A 7776-nucleotide genomic window follows, 5' to 3' on the forward strand; every position below is an offset into this window, starting at 1 on the left:
TCAAGTTCAAAGTTTCATTTTTAAATTTCGCGCCGAAATTTCCACTCGTGACGTCACGGATTTCAACGTGTACTTATCGTATTTTGGCGCCATTGGCTCAGCAAAATTACGCCAAACTTTGTATTAAGTCTATGGCCCCCTCAGAGAACAATGTCCTTCATTTTTACCGATTAGGAACTACGTAGTAGAGCACTGCACGGGCCCGGCCCGGGCCCGCTTTATGAAGCCCAGCCCGGGCCCGGGCGTACATGACCGAGCCCGGCCCGGGCCCGTCGTTCGAAGCCCGGGCCCGGGCGTTCATTACTAAACTAATCCAGGGCGCGCTTGTTCATGACCAGGCCCGGCGCGGGTCCACTAGAGGATATTAGTTGTTGATGATGATTATTAATGATGCCGTGTGCTTTGTAGCGGGCGATCGGACGGAAAATCCGGTGTGTACATGCATCGAAATGTTGCTTTGCCCGCGGTGGTAGCTCAGCGGTTAAGCTGTCTCGCTGTTAAGCCCTAGGACGCGGGTGCGATTCCCGCGGCCACGGCGTCCGCAGTTTGATGGGGGTGAAATGCTTATCTTTAAGTGCACCTTAGAGAACTCTAGGTGGTCGAAACTGAACCGGTGCCACAACGGCGTGCCTCGTAATCATATCGTGGTTTTGGCACGTAATACCAAGGAATATAAATGAAATGTACCGTATGTGTCAACCCCGAATACAAGACCAAAATCTTTATTCCTCCCGTGGGAACAACCGTGATCTGGCCCATTGTTAGTGCTGTTAATATACAGGGTGTTTCAAGAAATGTGTCCAACCTTCTCAAAAAATCAGGAAAATGCGATATTTGCTCGGGGCTTTCAGAATTGCTTTTTCTGTAGCGGCAGGAATCTTAAGGTAGTTAATGACATCATTTAGGACAGTAATTAAGAAAGTTACATTAATTAACTTTTTAATTACTGGAGTTCGGTGATTATGTCAAATGGGAGAATTGAAGTTCTTCATGCGAGGAACCCATCCGCGCTTTGAGATTTCGAAAAAGCGTCCTCTAGTAATTGTTGTGGCGTAATGAAATTCAACCAAATGCAACGGCTTTCAACAGCGAAAGCCATCGAATTCGGTTGAATTTCATTACTTCGTTATTATTACTAGACGCCGCTTTTTCGAAATTTCAATGTTGGGATGGGTTTCTGGCACGAAGAACTTCAATTCCCCAATTTGAAACAGTCACCTAACTGCACTAATTAAAAAGTTAATTAATTTAACTTTCTTAATTACTGTCTCAAGTCATGTCTCTAACCATCTTAAGATGCCTAGCGCTGCAGAAAAAGTCATTCACTCATTTTCGACATCTCAGAAGAATATGGCAGTTGCGTTCTTTCATGTTTCTGTTTAGGTTTCGCCATTGAATTTGGTTGAATTTCATTACTTTGTAATTTTTACTAGATGCCACTTTCTCGAAATCTCAAAGTTGGGTTGTGTTTCTGACATGAAGAACTTCAATTCTCACATTTGACACAACGACCTAACTCCACTAATTAAAAAGTTAATTAATTTAACTTTTTTAATTACAGTCCCAAATAATTTCTTTAACCATCTTAAAATCCCTGCCACTACAGAAAAACCAATTCTGAAGGCAGCAGTTAAATATCGCATTTTCCTGATTTTTTGAGAAGGTTGGACACATTTCCTGAAACACCCCTATATATATATATATATATATATATATATATATATATATATATATATATATATATATATATATATATATATATATATATATATATATATATACACGTGATCTGGCGTGTTTATAAGGAAACCCACCACGATGTACTTGTTACTTTGACAAGGTCTGGACGAGCAGACGAAACGTTAGTGAAAATATACAGTGCCAATCTATATCTATATTGGTGAAAAATAATAGCACTTCATCTGTTTTTCTATTTTTATTGCTAAGCTTTACTAAAGAGCCAGCTCTTTGCACGTGTCACTTCAGCTTGGCACAGTATACCTTAGACCATGCAATGCATAACGTTCGCGTGTGCTCGAAGGCCCGACTTACGCCTTTTAATGAGCGGGTCCGAGTCCGGCCCGGCCCGCAGAATCAAGCCTGGGCCCGGCCCGGGCTTCAAGGGCCCGCACTTTCAAGCCCGAGCCCAGCCCGGGGCCGACGGAAAACGCATCGGACGGCCCGGCCCGGGCCCGTGCAGTGCTCTACTACGTAGTCCCTAGTAGGCGCCGTCAAAACGTGTAACGTCACGGTGAATGGTGGGGAAACAAGGTGGCGTCGCCACCCACATTTTGTTTTTGCGCGTTTTCTCGCTTACTAAGCGTCTTCTTGCAGCAAGCATGGTGTTTTGGTGTCGTGGAAGAGTAGTATACTCATATGAGAAAAATCGTTTTGCTCTTTAGTGTCCCTTTGAAGGGCCCCTAAACCACCCAGAGGTCGAAATTTAGTTCTGGCGTTGCAGTTGTGCACGAGTCTACAGCGAACGCTAGCGGAGTTGCACGCGCTTTCTCGTTTCGCCCATTCCTTCTTTAGTCTGCATTCGTCGGCTCGTCTGTCCACCTCTCCGAGTGCCCTTCCTCAGCGTCCGAGGTGCAAACGCAAGAAGCGCGCGCATCTGCTAGCAGAAAACAGGCTCTTGTTCGCCCACTGGCAGCGTCTCTTGCTTGCGACGTCACCTAATCATACAGGTGACGTCACGGCGGCTGTTGTCGACAGAGCAAAGGCACGGAGAGGAGTAGGCGAGCGTCTGTTGGTGGTTTAGTGGCCCTTTAAGGTATGAGGCCAGGTGTCGGGAAAAAAAACATGACTGATCCCTCCGTCATAGGAATCGGTATAACACGAAAGTGAAACGTGTCTTCACAGAAGTAGTGCTTATTGTGTAGTGATATATGAGCGCTTGTACAATGTCTATTCGTGTTTGGCAGCTATAGCACCGTTTGACGTGCATGCACCCATGTTTACAGCATGTCTCTATCGCGACGACTAACGCCCATGATCATGATTAAACCGTTGTGGTAGCTGACGGTGTGAACATGTATTTGGACACAGAGAATCGTGAATCCCGCGTAAGGATGATATCAACAAGCTTGTAATCAACACTGGTACCCGGTATGCACTTCTTCAAAGCGTCGTCAATTAAGGAGAGAAACGGCACGATGTGTGCTTTCTAGTAATGGGTAGCCGACGCCTGTGCTCATGCATACACTAACACACACTGCGCTTCAGCAACACGGGAGGTAGAGGTTCGTAGCCAGAGCCGCAAACGCGTGCGTCCCGTTGGTTTCTGTCTCGCAGGCGCTGCTCTCGCTCCACCAAGGCACGACATTCGCCCGTCGAAATCGCGTCCTTTCTGCAACGCATATTGCAGCAGTTTTGTTAGTCGGTGCTCTCGCAATTGAAGCAGTCGGCGGCGGAGAAATCCCGTTGGTGCACGTGGAATCTGCACTACTCCGATGAGCCGACGCACGCTAACGCGAAGCCAAAGGCGAAGAACGTAACTGCGTCAATGGTGCTTCGGCGACGCCAGCGCGGCCAGTCTACCTCTCTGGTATCGAGACGCTTTAACCATGACCTCTGATATCGCGTGCAATCTCGGAGTAAGCGCTAGTAAGTGTCGATCGTGAAGCATTACTTCTTTTCACATCTCACAGACGGCGGCACCGCCTCGCTCCGCCCGCCGCGAAAGAGAATGAGTGAAAGATATAAGGCGCGTTCGCGCCGTGTCTCGCATCTCCCGAGTTAGGTTAGTCTTTTTTTTTTTTCGGTAGGGCGTCGGGCGCTTGACTTCGCAGCCGCAACGTCGTGGGTTCGATTCCCAGCGAGGTATCTTTTTCTTGGTTTTTTTCTTCCTCACCCGTTGGCGTCCATTTTATCAACGTCATATCCGTGACGGATGTACTTGGTGGACCCCGGCATAAAACACTTTCGTGTTAAAAATTTTAAAAAGCAATAAGCACTAGATATTATTAGTCTACATTATAAAGCACGCCTTTTCAGGCACATATGAGCATTGTAAAGCAGCTCCTAGTTTTTGTTAATTTTTCATAATTAAAAATTTCATTAAAAGTGAATCTTATGCAACACTCCTAACTCAATTTCCACTCAATAAAAAAACCTAATTTTTAGGGACATAAAATCTTTGGCCAGTACAATGAATCAAAACAAATGAAATCAGATGAATATGAAAAACATTAAATAACCAAAAAATTATGAACTAACGCTAAGGGCAGCTTCGTATAACAGGCAGCTGTATTAAATCTTGCGGCACCACTTTACTTATTGAGGCTCATTGCGCACTCACTAATGTGATACTGTGATGAGGAAGTGTGTCAAGTTTTAACAAAAAATCTTTATTGGAAAAAAAGTTATGCTTGTTTGCGTACGGAAAAATACTACAAATTTAAGTTCTGAGAAGACTGACAAAAAGGATTTGAAACAGGTGCAGCGCTTACACAAGGTGATCAAGAGTGCTAAAATCCTCCATATTTTTGGCTAGTTCTATCCTGGACCTTACTTTTGTCTGCCTTTGCTCAAGCGGCACCTCGCCATTTTTTAGGAGCTTGCTCGGCAAGCTTCTTATGCTCGCGCCTTGTCCATCGCGCCGTATCCGCTAGTTCTCATTGCTCCCGCTAGAGGCGCAGCTGTGCTCTCTCCGGTGATTCAAGCGCGCTCACTAGATGGCGCGGCGCCGCACACTCTGCTGCACATGGAGGAAAGAAAAATAATAGGAGGGAGCACGCCTAGCGTCCACAAGCCAGCCTCCTCTGAAGCCGCTTGCTCCTCGCGTTCGAGGCTCATTTCCCATGATGCTCCTGCTTCATTTTCTTTCTTGGCGGGCTCATGAACAAAAACAAAATTTGACTAGCGCGCGCGCCTAGCGTTCACAAGCCAAGCTCCTCAGACGCCGCTCCCCCCTCGTACTCGAAAACTCAATCACGTGGGTGTGCTCATTTCCCAGCATGCCCCTGTTTCATTTTTTTTTGGCTGGGCTTCAAAAATGTCACGTGACGCTCCCTCCTAGTTTTTTTTATTCCTCCATGCTGCTGCACACTCGGCGCGTGCTCTCGTTAGATAGGTGACCGCTAGAGGGCCGCGGCCATATGCAGCGCTTGCTCTCGGCGCGCTTCTTCCTCTTCGCCGGGAGCTCACTCAGTGCACTTCGCTACCGCTACTCCAGAGGCAGCGGCGAGGGCTCGCGCAGCCTAAGCTGTGCGGTCGCTTGTCGCCGCTTGTAAGTTAATAAACATTGTGTATATATATAACAACGTGGTCACGTCTTTATATGACGATAGAGGAATTTGTATGGAGGATTCACGGGTTGCCCGCGCGATCATCTCCGAGCAAGCTCCTCTAACATCATTCACTTCGTGGATATGGCGTGACTTTTTTTTTTTCTCTAGCACTGGTCCCTGGCTTTCATACTTTGGCTTTCTCAATGCTTGAGAAGCTGTATTCCCCAACAACATATGCATTGTACTTCACTTGCTTTACTGTGCTGTTGCATTTGCAAATAAGTGCCCTCAATGCAACCATAGGACTGTCTTACTGGTAAAGGTTGCACGGGTGACAACATATTAGCTCAAGGCCGAACATCCCCCGAAAAAGCACATTGTCTACAGCGTCTGTGGCAAATTCAACATAGTTAATGTAAGTTACATTGGTATGCAGTCATATTAATGTATAAAAACTGATTCCAAATGCACCAAATTAGCCAAAATATGCATCATAAAGGCAATGTATGTTAACTTGAATTTAACTAACTTACATTTAGAATCCGACAAGTGTCCCCTGGACATCTGTATCTAAATTTTCAAATCTGGCCGACGTCTCAATGGCCGAGAAAGACGTGATCTGACGTCTTTTTTATCGCAGGGGATGGTCCGTGAGACGTCCACCCTATGTCATCGCAATATGTACCGATGTCCACTGAATTTCCCAGCATTCGGCGCTAAACATCCAGAGGATGCTCTGCGGATCGATTGTGGTCCATCGGGCACCTCGCTGGATCAGCAACTGATTTGTAGCAACAGATACTGACGATAGGGCGAGTTGGTACTGACTCATGACTATTTTTGCGCAACACACACACGGACAAGATAGAAATAGACACTACGGGCGCCCGTGGTGTCCATCTTGTCTGTGTGTGTTGCGCAAAAACAGTCATGCCGTATATTTGACAATCTACACTTTAATCAAGCAGCAACAAATGGGCCGTGCTCTCAGCAAAGTAAAAAAAAAAGTGAATATAAGCCATAATTCGCCCTAACTCATTCTACTTCCTGTGTCTACAGCTCTGCTTTTTAGAAAAGCTCTCTCTTTATCGCTCAGATAGATAGACGGGACACTGATATCTTGTTCGCTTATTGGAAAAGGCCTCAACTATTCCTCTCTCCGTTTTTTTTTTCTTCTTACTGTATGACAGTATTGAGCAACTGGCCCCGCAAGCGGCACTTCGACAAAGCATACCTGCGTTCCAATCCCCTCCCCCTCATCATCATCATCAGCCTGACTGTGCCAACTGCAGGGCAAAGGCCTCACCCATGTTTCGCAAATCAGCCCGGTCCCGTGCTTGCTGCGGCCGCGCTATAGCCCGCAAACTTCTTACTCGCATCTGCCCACCTAACTTTCTGTCTCCCCTCTCGCACGTTTGCCCTGCCCACGTCCATTTTTTCTTGATTTTGACTAAGATGTCCTTAACGCGCGTTCGTTCCCTGCAGTGGCGTAAATCCAGCAAAATCACAAGAGGGGACACACATCAGACCATGGCGGCCATTTTATTTTTACACATAAGGGTTGTATTTTTATTTACATAAGAATTAAACCATGTTTTGAAATAAAATTAAAAAAACAAACAACGAGCATAGGGTCCCAGATCGAGCAATCGCATATTCAGCCTTCTTTGAACCGTTGATGTGTTGATCCTCTCGCGCCCCTTTCCGAAAGCTGTCTGCACTTAAGATCTGTGGAGTAAATCCAGAAAAATCACAAGGAGGGACACACATCAGACCATGGCGTCCATTTTGTTTTGATACATAAGGGTTGTATTTTTATTTACATAAAAATTAAACCATCCTTTAAAATCAAATAAAAAAAAAACAAGCATATATGTGGTCCCAGCTCGAGCAGTTGCATTGTTCTATTCAGTCTTCTTTGAACCGGTCGAGCGGCTTTTGCGATATTTACAGTCTGACACAGCTGAGGGGTATCGAACACAGGTACACCCTGATAAAATAATCAGCCCTTAAAAAAGGTTGAATGCACTATACCTAACTGTCAAGTAATTCGAATATATGATGTTCTAAAGCTAAATCTCAAGGGGGGTCATTTGCAAGGGCTGTCCCCCCCACCCCCATCCTGAGCATGAGGGGGGTCAGGACGCCCCCCCCCCCCTCATGATTTACGCCAGTGGTTCCCTGGCCCTCTCTGCTCTCTTCATGTCGCTTACGGTTACACCTATCAAGCGCGATGTAATGTATTCGTATTTTCTATTGGATCCTTAAAAGTCCGTGCAGCATTTTCTTCCGCCGGCCGCTTCTTACTTTGAAATTTAGCCGAAATCTACAACAGAAACCCACACATTCGCATCCCTCGGCACAGTACAATAAGTACGAAGTACTTTTCATTGTTTCGTCAACGCTGACCTAGAGGGAAAAAGAAAAGGAAATTTCAGCGTCCGGCAAAGTGCGACAAGTGTTCCGCAGTGCATTGTCGTAGGAATTTGAGTAGTAATCAATCATGCTGCGAACAATGTTGCTTACAATAACCGTTCGCAATATT

The sequence above is a fragment of the Rhipicephalus sanguineus genome, chromosome 11 (assembly GCF_013339695.2).
Source record: "Rhipicephalus sanguineus isolate Rsan-2018 chromosome 11, BIME_Rsan_1.4, whole genome shotgun sequence".
Lineage (NCBI taxonomy): Eukaryota > Metazoa > Arthropoda > Arachnida > Ixodida > Ixodidae > Rhipicephalus > Rhipicephalus sanguineus.